Genomic DNA, 18,808 nt, shown 5'->3' with positions numbered 1-18,808 from the left:
GAAAATATAGCAACGTCTCACCCTCCCAAGACTACCGTCGCCTTTCGGGATAAGAGAGAGCTTTATGCGCTTAAGCATCCCCGCTAAGATTTGTCACAAGCTAGTTCGCTCAGTCGAGTCACCATTTCTCCGAGCCTTGATAAGGAGAACCAGAACTTCGTAAAGTGGTCTGCAGACAATGCTGTAACTTCCACTGCTCGTAACTTTCTTTTACATCCTTGGCAACATTTGGTAATGCGATGTTGTTTTAACGTTAAGGAAGATCAAATCTGCTATCCATCATTTGCATTTGCTAAGATTGGAGTAACAATATAATGACGGATTGTCATAATGATAAGGACAGCATTTTTTTAAGAAGAATTATTTATAATCTTCAAAATATTTGTGAAAACTTTCTCGTTGTAAATTAAGCGAAATTTAAATTTGTGGAAAGCTGTAATGTGATGTATTTTTTTGCGAATTTCTGCTGTCATTTCTTTCAAATGCATTAAACCCGATATGTTTCTAATAACATATACCGTTTGGCTGTATAAATTTTACGACGACGTTTTCTCGGTTTCGAAGTACGCAAATCGCGTGAGTACGGAGAGCTTGACAGCCGGTGGTCAAAAACCCACATTGATGGCGACGATGAGATTCATAGCCGTCAAACGAACCGATAGCTCGTAGGCAGGCCATAAAACTGCGTTAAAACGAGAATGATGCGTCGTGGTTTGCAACTTCTATTTCGAGACGCGATCCCGGAAACGAACCAAGTGGCAAAAGGCGAAGCTTCTCTCTCGCTTCCTTGCTTTATCTCTCTCTAAAACCGTTACAGTATGTTACCATGCATTGTGTCGAACGGTATTATTACATCGACCTGCCTGTACAACTTATAAAAGAATCGCAAGAGATGAGCTGCGTTTGTCTCCTCGTTTGTTGTTATATACTTTCTTTAATTCCTTTTTCTCCACTTTTTTTTACTATATACTCGAACAAAATTATGCCGCCATTCCAGCACGCTTTATTTTAATCCTGAACTATCACAATAAAAATTATTTACTTGAAAAAATTATTTACTTTAATGGTGGGAAAACCGCTTAGATCTAATGTTTTCGGAGGAAACTTATTTTTTAGTAGCAGAAGAATTGATATTTGCAGTTATGAAATGCGTCTAGTTCTAGATCGTAGTGCGAATAACATCATGTGTATTAATAGTGTATCGATTGCAGAACCAGTTTTGCTCAAACAACACGAGGGCAAGATGTCCGCAGAGTTAACTCTAAATCGTATTCCGGTCTAATAAATTTCCCCACCAGGAAAGATCCGTGTGTTAGCGGAACTGGTATACCCCGCGGCGGCTGCTATCTGACAACGTGTTTTCATATGTTAAAGACACGATCCCGTGGAAGGAGACGTTATGCGGCGACTGGTAGTTGCTAGAGACCATTCCTGTTCCTTTCTTTTCTCTCCCGGGCGATAAAGCGTCCGAGGAACGGAACGAAGGAACGACAGTTCTACATATTGGCTGGTATCTCCGGCCATTTATCTCCGAATTCATTACTGCCTAGCTGATGCAGCGCGACCGTGCATCGTGTGTATACCCTGCCGGAAAAGGACCACGAATCCCTTGGTTCGCTCGATAGCCTTCTCCCCCTTGGTCCTGAAACGCATTTTCTTTTCTCGAGGAATTCACTTTGTATTAGGAGCTGACAAGCTGTCGAAATAAATGTACCCTCAAAGCCGTTTCTTTTCCTTCGTCCGTAATCATCAACACGATATTGACGTAAATTATCAGAAGACTTGTGTAAATGAATATTTGGTTCAATAAAAGTGCTAAATAAGAAATCTGACTCTACATAAAATGAAGATAATTAATATTACGAAAGTTAAAATTCTTGCTCTCCTTATTTTCTTCGACAAGTCGATATATGATTGAAACTATCAATAACATTGAAAGAAACAAAAACGAAGTAATTATTAAAGAGCGCGCCATGTAAAAGATAATGCTCTCTGCAATTAGTTGCGTTGACATCCGTGGCGATTATGATCCGGATTCTGTAACGTGACTGTTATTAAGAGCTACATTACTTATTCGGTGGCTTTAATCTCTTCACTGCGTCCGAGGAGAATCGTCTCGTTTAAATACTCTTTCGCGACTCTTTCGTCGCGAGCGATTTATCATTCCGGCCGCGCTAGTCGCACTTCGACCAAGGTCTTTCCTTTAGGCTCCCGTCTTCTCCCTCTTTCTTTCGCCGTCCTATTCTCTCGACTGAAATTCGAACGACCTTGAGTTCGTGACATGATTTTGCAAACCTACTCTCACTTTCTCAAAAATTCTTTCGTAACTAATATCAACGAAAGAAAAGTCCGTTTTCGATTTATATTTATTTCGTGGCATATTTAACTCCAACTTACAACAATCCACTCGATCACACTACCTGTATTCGTCATTAATAGTCATTGAATCGAACCACGGCATGTGATAGTCGTTGAATCGGCGCATAATGCATTTATAACGCATATGGAAACGGTCGATTTACTTGGCACGTTCTGGCAATATTTATCTCGAGGGCGATTACATGAAATACGCACAGGATTGTAGGAGAAACACTTATTACCACGAAAACATATGTAAATCCCTTCCTTCCCCGAGACATCGATGTTGGATACTCTCCCTTCGCTTCATTGTTTCGGGTGACTTTTTTCCACTTACAATCGCCGTGCCATCCTGTGGCCTCCTGCGCCATTCCCGCTGCTCGCATTCATCGTTCTTCACCGACCGCGCAGCATCACATCGGATATACGGCACATACGGGGGTCGTTATGTTTTATGGCTAATTGTTTTATTATCTTTGACATATTTCCAGTTTACGGCCGCGGCTCAACATTTTGCTTCATGGCTGTCTATTGTACGTGATGAACGTCGCTTTATGTGCCACCCTGGATTATACTTCGGCCTACGCCTGGCTCGTGTTTTATTCGCAAGATGTTCATCGCATCGAATATGATAAGCAACATTTCTTTATGATAAAAAAAACATCTTTTGCATTATCTCATGAAAAAGTATGTTCGATTCACAATATCATTGATTGTTTTTCAATGTTCTTTAGTTCTTATAATACTATAAAGTTTTATTTAATTTAATTCGATTAAAATTATACAAACATGATTAATGTTTGATTAAATTTATCCAAAATGTGAGAAATTCTGCAACTTTTAGAATAACTTGCAAAAAAATGCTTGTATACGTTGAATTTCCTGAATCGGTATTTTGGGATCGCGAATATTTCCGCTACGTGTCATCCTCCATTCCATCAGGCTCGTCTCGCATTCCTACGCCGGAAGGACATCTATCACACCCTCGACATCCGCAATTGAGCGTGTTGCTTCGGCGAGAAGTCTGACCAACAACGAGCAAAGATAGACAGACAGAAAGACGTGCGCTTCGAGAAAACGAGGAGGACAAAGTCCACGATGAACGAGGATACGTACACGTTGGAAATTCTTTTTGGTTTAGGTATGCCAATATATCGCCTTCCATCGTCACCCCTCCGACCACCTCTAGGATACGTGACTCCTGGTAAGAATGCACCCATCGTCCCATCCGATCGGCCATACTGCTGGGGTTAAAATAAATAATGTCCACGTTCCGTCAAAATCGAGTCGATACGTAAATTCCTATCTAAACTAACCCCCGAACTTAACCTGCGATCCTCTGCGAACATAATATTCGATTTTGGCGTGAGTTTTCTCGACTGTGGTACATTTTGAATATAGAGCAAATGTTATTAACTTTATTATAATCATATTTGTAGAAAAAATGTTTTAAATTATATTGTTAAATTTAATATACAAACAAATAGACAAAAAATAATTTTTTACACATTTACAATTGAGAAAAAATACTATTTGACTAAAATGTTGGAAATTGTTATTTTTTCTTCATGAAAAAACAGCTTAGCTGACTCATTCCTTGAAAAAAAGTCATTTCTTTGAAGAGTTTGCTTGGAAAATTCGTGGCAGATTCGCTGCCGAAGGATATTCCAAGAAGGTCGAGATGTTCTACGAGCCCGTTGACTCTCGGCTCATATAAATCAATGTCTCTCCGTGCCACACTACGCATATAACACCGCAATGTCGTCCAAAGGCCTCGATATATTCGCAGGAGGGTCTCGCCCACGGACTTCGAGGTCATTCCTACATACATCATTGACGTTGTCAACTCAATTCTCCTTCTTGCGTACTCAACTTTCGTTCAGCTATTCACGGTCAGGTGGATTCCGTAACCAATTTGTTTACAATGTAGCATTGATTCTTGTCCTATTTTTGTAACTGCAAATAATTACAAACTGACAAATTTTTTAATAAATATTCAATAATTAGTTTTAGGAGAGAGAACATAATCTTAAAGTAGATAATTTATTCAATTTATGAATCTACAGATTATTAGTTATATTGATCCGTTTCTTCGATACGTGACTTTCTTCTGCGTTCATAGGAGTAGTTTTATTTTTAAAAAATACAAGCTCTGAAGTACTGAATTGATCGCATAGATTTGACAGCCTTGGAATCGAGATCGTTGCGGCATGTCGTGGGCCATTGGATTTCAGAATGGTGCGTAAGCGCGCGATGAGGGTGGAACAAAGCGAGGGTGTTGAACACAACTGATGTTCACTTATTGGCGGCGTGTCTTCCGGCATGGTGCAGTTACTCATGGACCGCAGACGCGCGCCAGTGGATTCTACTTCCCTCTTTCTCTCGTACGTGTGTGTGTGAGTCGTGAAACGCATATATATGCATATATATACATTATGTTATTGTGTATGTGTGTGTATATGAGTGGAGGGCGGAGGGTCGTGAAACAGGTGGCGCCAAAACCATGGTCTATAGCTGTCAAATATTGCGGTTACTTTAAAAATCGATCGAATCCCGCGCGCCTTTAGTTCCCTTCTTCTCAACAAGACGCATTGCCTATTCTATCTTTGCGAAGGATTCAAAATACGATCGGCCATAGGAAGAATCTTTCGTTGCAAAAGAACGAAATTCAAGTTCAATAATTTTATTTTTAAAAAACCGCAAATATATTCAAATATATTCGCTTTACACATATATTCGATAAATGAGAGTCTTTATCACTATAATGATAAAGGATGATGAATAACAAATTGTTTGATAGTTCAAACTGTTGACAAACATGTTTTTCAAAAACATGATGACTTCATAGCGTATAGTATGAAAATTATAGGAAGTACAGATCCTTTTTATAGCACAATTTATTGAGATTTAATCTCACTAATATTTTATCTCGATGCATTTCTAAGATAATAGTCCTTTCTGTGAAAAAATAGAGTGACCTTGGACTCGTAATACCCTTCGGACACTCATTAGACAATTTAAGACACGTTATATCCCAATTCACCGGTCTATTATCTGAAACTACATCGGCTTCTTGGAAGAAACGCTTCTTCTCCCCGACTCCATAGCTATTGAATAATATAACGACCTGCAACCCTATCCTCGCATAATAAAGATTCGCCCAGAGCATCGCTGCGCTTTTGCCTTGTTTTAGCGAAATGACGAAATTCATCATAGCCATGAAAGAACGATCGAGGCTTCCTTTAATCGCGCTTCCTTTAAAAGTGCCTCCCCTTCATCGTTCGCCCTGTATATATAATAGACTCTTATTTTTTATTCCACGATATACACGTAAAATAACAGCTATGATAGAAATGTCAGTCCGTTCCCTCCATGTTTAACATAAGACCTAAACATTCGATTTTACTTACTTAATAACTTACTATTAATAATAATAATAATAACTAATAATAATAAAATTTAATATTATTAACATTCAATAATAATAATATCTATTTTTATAACTTGTCTACATTTGCAACCTAAGCATTATGTGCCATTATTTCGTTCTCTGTAATCTTCTCTTATCGATGAGGCGTCCGAAGGAGGACATACTGCAATCGTTTCCAAGAGTCTTTAAGCAATTTGTATAATCTTTATTGAGAGACACTGATGGCACTCTGTGCCCGCGAGGTACAACGGGCCTCGATTTAGTTGGCTCAGGGGTTGCTGTAGTTGAGGTGGAGCCACGCACCATCCTGCTCTCTCGTTCCTTCCTCTCCTGATCCTTCTTTTTTTCTCGTGCTCTCTTCTTTCCTCTTGGCCCTCAGACCGCCAGACATGTAATAACACGTTACGCGGCTGCCAGGGACCGCGAGGCCCAAAAACGTCGAAACCGAAAACACAGCACACACACGCCCGATCTAAACAGCACTCTGTAAGGGGCCGTACTCGAAACACAGGGACACCAACACCTAATAACCCCTAATCTAGCGGGATCCCATAACTGGGCCTAACTAAATGCTATTTCGTACGTGCGTCGTGCATGCCACAGAGCACTGGATAGCATCGACTATGCAGAAATTTTTTTTCTCAGCCCCATCATATAATTGATTCTATATGTTTAATTATAGGTATTCGATGCTTTCGATGGTCCGCCCGACGCGCATCCAGCTATGAAACGCCCTATGCAATTGAGGGATGATTTTTCCAGTGTGAAAATTGATTATTGAATAATACAATGAGATAATAAGCAACTAAAAATCGACTCATTACATTTTTAATAATTATTTTTTCATAAAAAAAAGAGTACGACAAAAAATAATACGAATTGTCCGAATGAATTAACTATGCGACATGATTTGCTATTTAAGAAAATCATTTACAGGCTAAGTGCATGCGTTTTTCATAAAAATTCATTTTTTTTAACAGACGTAATTATCTATATTCTCAGTAATCTAGATCTGGGTTTGTGTGAAAGTGAAAGGAACTGTATAGGGGAATTCAACGTAATTGAATTAATGTACACTTCGTTTCTCGCATACTTACCTTCTTTCTTTTATTAATTTTGCTGTGAAAACAAGTTGGCGAGTAGCTGGCGAGTAACGCGACGATGCAATCCTTCACTTTGAAAAGATTGGCAGAGGCACGAGATAAGAGGTTCCGATAATAACGAGTCTGTAAGTAGGACAGGTGTCCGCGCGATAAAGCCCACACGACATCTGAAAGTTATGCACCGGCACGCACGCATTTCCGCAAAATAAAAAAGGGCGTCATATAAAGGAACGGAGAGTAGAGAAGGAGTGCAACCTACACATGATTCTTTGTCATCCGGAAGGCAATCTGGAGCTCCGTGATAAATGGTAAACATTAGAATGGGGGTTCCGCGCGTCGAACCGATCCCTTGCACACTGAACTCTTCCCCGAGGAAATCGCGCAATCTCGCACAAGAGAATCTCGATGCGATAAGAATCGAAGTAAATAGTCAAAAAGATCCGTTCTCTTTCCGATTGGATTACTTATTCCGCTCGATGCAGTCTTGCGATGTGGAATAGCGAGTTTTGCAAGCAATATCGTCGGGAATAGTACCTACGTGTCTGTATATGTATGCTAACGGAAAGTGAAATTCTTATTGGAATTTAGATTATTTTATAAATTCAATTATTCGAATATAACAAAGTAGTTTATATTTTATATTTTACATTTCTAAATGAATTTATAGATAATGATAAAATATAATTTTTGTAGATTCGTTTATGTGTTTCGCTTTTTTTTACAAATTTTTTTACAGATAGTGCATGCGCTTCTTCGCGAGATTTATTCGCCAATTTTCTAGATTACCTAGTTATGCTTATACGCGTTAGGAACGTGGCATCACCGACATCTCCGAGTCCCGAGAATCGCGTGCTTCTACTTCGAATAAAAGATGAAGAATGATGAAAAACCACAAGCGCCCTTCAGCTGCCTTAATTCCCTCGTTTAACGCGGTATTCCCCAAGGGAATTTCACTGCGCGCATTTTTTTCATATATTTTTTTTACGACTAGAATGGAAAAAGAACACGTAGTAGCATTCAACGAATAGTGCGAATGTAGTTTTAGCGGTTCTCCATAGCTTTTGATCTTTGAATAAGGACTCCGTTGACTGTTTAACATCGAACATTTTAGAAAACAAAATGCCTTTGTTATTGACTTAGAATACACACTTAATTTGTTATAAGTTCCTATGTAAGACAACAATTGAAAAATTGTTCACAATGATTTAGTCGGAAGTACTAGATTCGTACGAAAAAAAAAAAAAAAAAAACATTATCGATGTTATCGATCAATCTTTCTCGGTTACGCAACGTGGAACGACGCCGCGGCTCGATTTAAGGGCGAGTACGCGGTCCGCGGGCGAAATTATGCAAAGTGAATGAAGATAAAAATACACAATGGATAGGGCGCACGCGATATTACGTATTACACGATGAAATCTTATTTATGGATGTGGACCCACCCCGGTGGATGCGACCGGCTTCAATATTTTACCTCATCGGTAAAATAAGAATTCATATCCGTACGCGGTTCTTTTGTGTGACCGGTATTCTCCCTCTTTTTCTTCTCTTTCTCTCTTCTTCTCTGACCGAGTTCTGACGAGCTTGGAAAACTGCTCGAGCATTTTCGTAACGACGTGGTTGGACTTTCGTGCATCCGACGCCAAATTGGTGCTTTCTTATGACCGATGTAGACCACGAAGAATTTAGACCGAAACATGCGATCCTGTGCTGGCCGACAGCGACACCGGCCGTTGTAGTCACCGTTCTTCCAAGAACGCGCCGCAAGGTTCTTTAATTAATCCCGAAAAGGGTCACCGGTCGAGTATTGCAATGAAACAGCTCTCAGCGCACCAAGCGTCATTTGCATGAAAAATATTTTACTCCATAAACTTGGTAATCCATATTCGCGAAAATTTTGCAATATGGGATTAAAAAATTTGTGCGGTCATTTTACGTACCATTAATTTTAAATATCCGCGCGATATTACTCTTAAAAGCGCTTTTTCTCGTCGCGTATTCACGTTTCAATGGTTTCTTCCTCTTTCAACGCAAAATTCTCTCTCGCCTACAGGAGGGAGAGCAGGATCGTTTAATCTCCTCATAGAAAAATCGCCGCTTCCTTCCAGCGCGCGAGCATAACTGCAGTCATAGCTATGGCCTATACGAGCCATCTTTTTGTACCGATGTAGCAGCCTAAGCGACGGGCTGCATTGTGCAAACACGTAGCGGCAATTATTATTATTTATTGTGCGTTTTGACCATAACCACCGACTTTCCTCATCCTTTTCGCTCCTCACCCATCAGCTTCCCATTCTCCATGGGCGGTTACCAACTGCTGCGGCACAGTACCTGTCACTAAGCTCCCAGATGTTATACTCGGATAAAATCAATGCCAGCACAAGTTACTGCGCGCGATCGTTAGGAAAATTTATTTGCCACGGTGTCACGCAAAGGATAATACATTTAAAAAAATACACTGCAAAATAAGCAACGACATTAACAAGATACGCAATAGATTTTTTCAGAATTTCTTATGTATATTATTAGTACTTGATCGTGATAAATCAGATTTTAAATTATTTATATTCTAAATCATTTGAAGTGAGTCTAGTTAAAGTGAGTTCAGTTGAAAAGATATTTGAGGATAATTTTCGAAACAATAAATATTTTTGTAGCTTTATGCTATATTTGAGACGTCCCTTTTGTTTTTTTTTTCTAATAGAGGAAGTCTATGTGATTCAAGTTAAAATAACTTGGAGTATGATCAGGTCAGGTGGTTAACCTTGGCCCCAAAATAAATAATATCGGAAATCCTAACCCCTAACCCAGGCAACAGCCGTGAACTCTTGGCCGCGCGATACCATGTGCAAAGACTTCGCATTGTTTGCCGGTGCGTATTATTCTATGTCGCCGATTTTTCCTGCTGACTTCCGTTGTCGGGTCATTCAACAGGAAATGCCCGAACGGATGATTCTTCGTTATGTTAATCGCGCCTGAAGTGGAATTTTACAAGACTCATATCTTTCGTTATATTTTACTTTTCTATACTTGGCTAGTTGCAAGATGCTTGATTTTTAAAATTTTTTAAATTTAGCTGAAAGCTGCAGCGTAGAAAATTATGTTTATGTTTTATAAAACGTGTGTATAATTATTTTGATTTTTATAAAAATATTTTTTTATAAAACTTGAATTAAAAACATTCATTAGTGAAAATTTTGTTTATCCAACATTTGATAACTGAAATTTTACTGCCTTGTCTGTATTTGTATGTTGTGTTATATATAAATCTATAAGATTTTATAAAGAAATAAAAAAATTTTAATGATAGATTGATATGTATGATGATAGAAACATCAACTTGTTTACTCAAGTGAACAGTTTTGTAAAATTTTAACTCGCGTGTTTTTAATCGAGATGATTTGTATAATTTGATATGTACCTATAAATTTCTATTTAATCATGAATAATATCAAATCGTATGCAAAATGTTTATGCTATAATTGTTATTTTTAGAAATAAAATAAATATATTATTGCCGTTTCATGCAGGAAGTTGATTTTAAAGTTTCCATTATCAAATATCATCAACTGTAATTTGATCCCGTTTATAAATTTCTCGACAAGAATAGCGTGATAAAATTAAAACCAGAAAACAGTTGATAGGATGTATTTATTTAATTTTCGCTAAATAAATCACGATAAATAGTTCACTTTTTCTCATACACAAAACTTATACTACTGAAGAGTAAGTATCAAACTCTTTATGTCTTGTCTATCTTGAATGATAAGTACATGAGAATACAAACTTGTCTATCTTGAATGATAAATACATGGGAATACAAGCTTTTGACTTCGTGAAAACTTTGGTGGTACAGATTAATCAAGTTTCACGAGCTTAATCGCCATTGAGACAAATTACCCGCAAGAAAGCGCTACCGCTTTAATGCATTAATTCGACGCGCGACTTCAAAGTTAGTCGCCAACTCCTTTCCGTTCTTCCTTCCACGGTTTAATAAACCTAGTGACTTTGCTGCATGCAGCATTAACCCAGGACGTGACCGACCGCTCGCACGTTCCTAGTTTTCGTCTATCCTTTCTCATCCATTTCGCTTATTCATCCTCTCTATCGGGAATTCGCATTCTTAAGAAAAATTTATCTTCTAAATCATGCAGGTTTATATCACAATTAATAGTAATTTGTTTGCTTAAAACGTACGTCTCGTGTAAACTGGGTATATACAATATTGCACAATATTTTTCATAGAAGTCATCTTCATTGTCATCTTCATTTCCTGCTTCTTCTTACAGCGTCAAAGCTACCAAGTATGAGCTTACGCCATCAAAGAGCTTAATTATAAAGGGAGAAGAGTGATCTCATTAACGAAATGACTTAGGCCAACCATCGAGCTTCGCGAATTTTCTACCTTTTTCCGACAAGGAAAAGAGCAAATGTTAGCGCAAAATGGCGACCTGGTTTCGAATTAGGGTGATTTCGCCACTTGCCCGGTGTTTCACAAGAATGTATGCCTTGTTAATCTCACGGTATATTCCGCTCTGGCGGAATATCGTAATTATATTAGTACGGGCTCGTTGAAATTTTCTCGCGAAATTCCATGGAAGGATAGTCGCAACCTCCATTCTTCGCTTTTTCCATGCCCAGCTAATTTGCCATCCGGTCCTTGTCACAGCGCTATTTAAGGGAGAAGAGCGTGCGTTACATGTAAAAGTAAATATAATACATATATTTTTTTATTTTTTTCATTTTTTTCATTTTTTGATTTGTCTTTAACAAAATATTCAATATTTTCCCAAATTCATATTTTTTTAAGAGATAGAAGCGAACAGACAGATCATTTAAAATGTAAAATTAATTTAATATTATAGGTTCGTTTTATCTCGAGCTTCCATTAAATTAATCAATCGCGCTGTTGTTACTGTGTACACTATATAATGGTTGCGTGAGCGATACTTTCGGCGGCAAATGATCGTGTTCCTGCGAGTCCAGGAACCGTGCACGGTTCGAAACAATTTCGCCCCTACACATAATGGTATAAATAACAGGATACCGGGTTATTGTACCTCGCATCCTTCCGATCGAATATAATTATCCTGATACCACAGTTCGGTAACTCTGCGACCGGGAGAATCCCAACTCTCTAGTGATCCATCGGCACGTCGCGTCGGCAACAAATCCACCTTCTCTTTCTCTCTTTTCATTTGCGGATCTCATTCCATCCTACGTGTGTTTCGGGATTTGCCACGGGCTGCTGCGCGGAGACGACCGATAAAGGAGGGAAGAAAGGAAAATAAGAAAAGTAGGAGAACGGGGGAAGCGCGTGCATGTACGCGTTCGCGTGTCTACGCACCCGCTCTCGTGTACGTGCTGGCGTGTAAGGGAAGACGAGAGGAAGAGAAAGAGAGAGAGTATTGATCCCACCCTCCCTCCAGGAGCAGGAACCCCTAGCTGGCCTAACTTCACTCCCCCTTCGTTCCACCCGCCGGTTGTTGTGTGCTGCATACCAATTTGCTTGATTTTTTCCTTCCATTCCTTCTCGTTCTCTATGTTTGTCCTTTTCTCACTTTTCTCTCTTCCCCCTGTACCCTCTTCTTTCCACCCACCCATCTCCCGTAGCTAGTCCGTCTCCCTTTCTTCGTATTTTTGCTTCGGACGAAACGCTTCTTTCTATCTGTCTTCACGTGAAAACGGTATAAAACTCGTATAATTCTCATTTGATTTTTTATGCTGTTGATTCGATGACTTCAGTCTTTTAAAGTCTATTTAAAATATCGAAAACCACGCTTATCATGATTACATCAGTCACAATCGGTTTCGATCCCCTGACGTTTCAACGAATACTATTCTCAAAAGAGGGAGAGAGCACGTGTGACATTTGCCACTGCAGTTTAGATCCCCTTGGACAATTACAGGAGCCTTTCGGGCGAAATTTTAGTGAAAGCAAACGAAATCGCAACTTGGCGTGAAAGTAGTAGGTTGTAAACGCCGGTCGAATATACGAAATTATAAACGATCATTCGTAATGGATAACAATTTGCACTGCAATAACATATATTTGTGAACAATCGTTGGTTGAAAACGGTGTGTCCAACAGTCGTAAAACCGTCTACCTAGTTACACAATCGCGCTACATTCTCGTAGAGAAAAAGAAAGAAAGAGAAAGAGAGAGAGAAAGTAAAACAAGGAGAAATGCGGTGCTATTGGTCGTGGTGAATCGGAAGTTTGAGAAGATTGCAAGTAAGAAGAGCTATATTGAGCAAAGGGACAAGCAATAGGGATGGAAGAGGGTAAGGTGGGTAACAAAATGGGCGGGTAAGGAGCGGGTTTGAACCTTGAGATAAACCTAGCCTCGTCTGGAATCTTCTATTAGCAATTACAGTTGTAATTGTTTCCTGCAATATGCATGGAAATAGTGGAATTATTTAAAAACCACCCCTACCTCATCGCCCGAGTGGATGGGCAAAACCGATGGCGGTGGCTGCTATCGGGTGGACCAGTGATACCCGCTCTCGTTCACTCTCTCTTTCTCCCTTCTACTCTTTTTTAACTATCTGCTACCTCTCTTTCTTATTTCTTGACAGAAGAGAATCTTCTTTTTCTTCCCTCTTTCTTCACCTTCGGCATGTCTTATACTTTAACACCATCGGTCTCTTCGATTCGTTTTTCTTCGTGGCGAATTGTCTTACGATACCTCGGAGAAAACCTCGAATCCAAATCCCCGGTACGGTTAATAGTTAATGGACTGGAAACAATTTATTCGTTTAGTTCATGCGCGCGCGCACGTGGCTAGCCCTACTGGCGCAACGAAGCGGTCTTTTCTTTCTGTACGCGCAAAACCAAGTGCGCGCTACTTATCGTGCAAGAGAGCGCTGTTCGATGTGATGTGAGCGAAATTTTGGGTCGCTGTTATCGAGTCGCGCTCAAAAGTTTCCATAATATCACATCATTCGGAGCGTTATCTTTCCTATCTTCGTTCTTTTATCGATACTACACGATTGAGAACGCCCAACAGAGATGCATACGAATCGGTTCACTATCACCTTCAATCCTAAAGGTTCTTCTGTACGTGTAATGATTATGAATCTTAATAAATCTTATTAATAAAAAAAGAAAAATCATTGCTTTATTTCATATGTCAAATAGTTTTATTCTACTCCATTTCATCCAAATTTGGATAAAGAACAGTGCCCACTTAGAAAAACTGGCGACGCCATAAAACAGCCAGGACAATTGTTCGCTAAATTCTCGAGAAGCGCGGCGAAAAAGTCACGACAATAAAATCGACCGAGAAACGTGCGGCTCGATTCGATTCGGTGCGACGCGGTGCAACCATTCGGAAGAACAATGGGAGATTCGAGCAAGTTTCCACCGTGCGTAGCCACGATGGTATCTGCGCGCTCGCGGATTTCGCACGCTGAAAGCGGTAGAACTGCGAGGAAGAAAACGATATCAGAACGACGACGATGCCGTTCCTTGCCAAAATCGGTTATCGGCGTGTCCCGGTACGTTATGGAGTAAGAGTCGCCGCATCGTCGGGAGAGGAAGAGGATGCATCTCGGCGATGCGATGCAGAAGTTTCTTCCCCACCGGCGAGGTTGCCGCCACGTCTACCTTCGAAGTCTTTCGCGTAGCACGGTGGCCGGTGCATTATCATAACCGCATTCTCGTGCCTCGACAAGACTAACCCTTTTCACTTACACACATCCGCAGTCGCGCGAGTACCTGCGGCTGGTGCCACCGGTACCAAGTGTGCACGGTTGTACCGCGCTGATATTTCTTTATTTCTTCCGCCACGTTTAACCACTTTTATCTCCGCCCACTTCATCCCCTTAGCCTTCGCTGCTCTCTCTTCCCTCTCACTCACTCTCTCTCTCTCTCTTTCTCTCTCTGTCTTTCTTTCTCTCCCCCCTCTCTTTCTCTCCTCCCCCCCTCTTTCTACGCGCAACGCTGGTAAGTTTCGATGGATTTCATCATCGGGAAATGATCGCTCACTTGCTTCTTAGAAAATGCGATTGGTATAATTGAAGGATATGATGTAATAGGATGATACTGAGATAGCCTTTCGTTTACATGCAAAATTATAAAGTGATTGATCGCCGTTGGCGACAGGAACTTTAATGTTTAACCAGCGAAGTCTCATACTTTTGAACAATTTTAATACTTTCATTACTATCTATTGAAGAAATATCGAACGAATTTTTGTTCCAATTTGTTAATAAAATATCATATATATATATATATATAAACAATTAGCTTTCATAATTTAGGAAATATATGTATTATTCAAAGAAATGAGATTATAATGTTAACATTTTTTATTAGACATATAAATATTTTCATAAATGCAGATGTCGATATGTACGAAGGCTCTATAAAAAGTAACCAGACTAAAAAATAAGTAACTATAGAATGGTATGAAAAGGATAAGACGTGGGCGGGAAGTTGCTTTCTCGCGATACAGCGCACCGTTTAGGACTGCATGTTGCACCGGAATGCTGCATACGCAGGTGAGGCAGCTGACAACATCTGCTGGCCAAATGCATGCGTTTCGTTTGGTGTGACACAATAAATTGCAAAATGTGCTGCGTCGATTGCGCTTAAGGCGGTATATATCTCTGGAATAGTATTTATAACGTGCAAAGGAAGATCGGTTGCACGGAGGCGTTCGTGACTACCAGCCGTTTTAATAAGTTATCGAGATATATATATATATATATATATATATATATATATATATATATATATATAGCTAACTGGATTTATTTTCTTGAATTGACTCAGCAAGTAGTCTAAATAAGTACGTAGAAACTGATCTCTGCAAATTACTAGGATCATAAATTTTATACTTATTAGAGACATGACGCTTTGAAATTAGAAAACCCAAAAATAATCCTATCCATTAGATCTGTCGAAGTAAATTTTGAACCATGAAGTTGAACATATCCACACTAAAAAGTATAAAAATTAGAGACATAAAAAAGTATATGAAATTTAATTGTAAGCTATTATTGGTATATAACCTCGCACGACTACAAAATTGTTCTTCAAAGACACTAGGCAGATTCTCCAGACATCCATAACCGTCCACAGTGCGATGGTCATATAATACCTTGTGGTTGAAGCCACAATTGTACAATTGTATCGCGACAGGGACGAAGAAATCGCGCGTATAAATCCGATGTGTACGCTGTCGTGTCACCATTCCAGACGAGTGAAATCAACGTTTTTCCCAGCGCGTCGCAGAAACCGGCACTACTAAGATCACGAATGTAGGAAGAAGATGAGGGAGAAGTCAATAAAAGAGGAGGAGAAAGAGGATTAAGGAGGTAAAGTCGACCAGGGATAGCAAGAGAGACGGAGGGGCAGAGGCCAACCGAACGGAGCTCGGTTTTAGGTCAGATCGTGCCGCGAAAACCAATCATCGCGCGTCATTCTGCAGCAGATTCGTCGATGTGGCGACTATCGATGTCCGATCTTCAACTGATCGAATATAGTCGATCGAATTGTCGCGATCAGGTTATACGTCCATGGATCGAGTAAGCTTCAAATAAGATACTTTGCCTTTTGATCTTGAAACTTTAAAAATATTTTAATATTATTTATTTATTATCTTTTATACCTCTTTTAACATATTATTATTAAGTATTTTAATATTTAATAATTATTGATAAAAAATTTTTATAATTTATATAATTGAGATAATCAATTATATGGTTTTTTAAAAGGCCATATTTATTAGCCGCGAGAATTAAGAATTTGCTAATTTAGCCATTATTGGCAATTAGTAATTTCTAATAAATAAGAGGAAGGGAGAAAGAGAGAAAAGTGTATGTTTTTCATTATACTTATAACTTACACCATTCACGCTTAGGGCGTCCCTTACCTTGTTCTCTTCGATCCAATCAGCTTCCTCCGTACGTGTACTTTTAGTATTCCAGTTGGTTTGCCGTTCCCGTCGTTGGCACCGTTAATCACTGTTATCGATTATCCGCGGGAGCAGATCCAACCGAGTGCCATTTCGTCCCACCGACGTGATTCCTGACCACGGTCTGCCTACCCTCGTGCAACGACGAGTCGTTGCTTCGGAATTTTTTCAAGCTGATCCGCGCACAGCAGAAATCTGCCCGCGGCGTAACCTGAATCGTTTATAATCGTTTCAATTCCAGTATAAGCTGCGAGTATATCGATACTGTCTACTGTAGTGGTTCGCTAGCCGATCGATCGCTTACGCAACCGAGGCGACTGGTATTAAAACCAGCGAAGGACACGAACAGCCACGCGCGATCCGTTGAAAGTTCGTCGAAATCGATTTGAAAAATATCAATATCACCTGTTTTTGTTGACGAAGTTCATTCAAGTTGAACAAAAATTATTATGCGTCAATATAATAATAATACATAATAATGATATTATTTAATAATAAAAGACTCTTGATCAATAAAAGAATGATATCTTTTATTTAGATTAAGTTTATATATATATATATATATATATATATATATATATATATATACAACTCATATAATTGACATTAATTAGGAAAGATAGAAAAATGTGAAGAGATATACAGGTATAGTGAAGAGAGTAGTAACGTCAAAGTTCAATTTGAACAAACGTGTTGCGTATTCGCATCGATCGCTACTCACTGTTGATCACTGGTTCTTTAGTAACGTCTAACGACAATCACATCCATCAAAGGACATCGCGATAATTTCACCTTGCCTCAGCCCGCAGCGATTCATAGATCGTAACGTCGGATCTCGATAGATCGAGAGCCCCGCGGGCACTTTATTATCACGTGTGCGCGAAATCGGCGACGCGTAGAGAAGGCCGATGATGACCGCAACGACGACGCAACGGTGACGTCGACGCGTTTTCCGCGTCGCAATATACCGGAAAAAAATAATCCGATTTCTCGTTCTCTCTTGCATAGGTGCGGTCGGACCTGCGGAAAATTCCCAGGCGTTCTCCGTTACCAGTCAGGCGCGTGCTCGCGCGCAAACACCCGCGTAAAAAAAAAAAAGGAAAAAAAATCCGAGCGCACGTTCTTGCGTGACTGGACTAGAAAACGGCAACTGGAAAAGTAGTCGCGAAAAAACATGACGGCCAATCGAATTTTTCCTATGATCAGAGAATTGACTCGGAATTATTTAAAGGATGTTTCTTAATTCGTTGCATTCTGTCTTGAAGCACGCAAAATCCTAAATTGACTAGTAAAAAGCAACTGGAAAAGTAGTTGCGAAAAAACATAACGACTAATCGAATTTTTATTATGAGAGAATTGAGAAAGAATTATTTAAAAGATGTTTCTCGCTAATTTGTTGCATTTTATCTTGGAGGCGTATCTTAATACGTAAAATCTTAAATCGACCGCGAAATTATTATATTGTGTGAAAAGTAAATATAGCACTCGTCATTTTTCGCATTTTTCTACCGTATTTCATTTCCCTGAGCGACGTAAGTTAATTACATGCTGAATTTACGTTATGAAAGATAATCGATCGATCGATCCTATCTGTACTTTTATTTTTCATTGTAATTGTATCGTGGCGCGCCGTTAGGAATAAATGGCATCGCATAATATTATATACTCGCCGTTAGTGGGAGAAACAAGAACGCGCATACACTCTACAATAAACTGGTAAATGTCAAGAGCGTTAAATCTAGTTAAGCTTTTAGCGATTAAGGCCACATGACAGTTTACAGATGGAATATTAAGTTCTTCCAACACGTCGCAAAAAGCCGGTGATCCGAATGGATTATGAATGATAAATGATTTGACATTTTTCGAACAGATCGATATTAGAAATTTAACGCCGCCGTTGTTTTGACGTGCGGCAATTACGAATAATTGCAGCTTGCTATTTTTATCGAAGATTTTATAATTCAAATCGTTTGCCTACTTATTTTCGATGACGAG

The 18,808-nt window shown here is 39.4% G+C and overlaps 1 long non-coding RNA gene across 1 annotated transcript in view; it reads right to left on the bottom strand.

The window, feature by feature from the left end:
• Positions 1 to 17,019, bottom strand: part of LOC147908588 (uncharacterized) — a 198,818-nt gene extending 181,799 nt beyond the window's left edge. The window contains exon 1 of the long non-coding RNA XR_015546080.1: positions 16,772 to 17,019. This is a non-coding gene — a long non-coding RNA (uncharacterized LOC147908588). The remainder of the gene's footprint in view (positions 1 to 16,771) is intronic.
• Between the last annotated feature and the right edge of the window lie 1,789 nt (positions 17,020 to 18,808).

This window comes from Acromyrmex echinatior, chromosome 9, assembly GCF_024713525.1.
Source record: "Acromyrmex echinatior isolate Ae372 chromosome 9, ASM2471352v2, whole genome shotgun sequence".
NCBI classification, from domain to species: Eukaryota; Metazoa; Arthropoda; class Insecta; order Hymenoptera; family Formicidae; genus Acromyrmex; species Acromyrmex echinatior.
The sequence above is the reverse complement of the archived record's forward strand: the minus strand, read 5'-3'. Positions and strand labels throughout refer to the sequence as shown.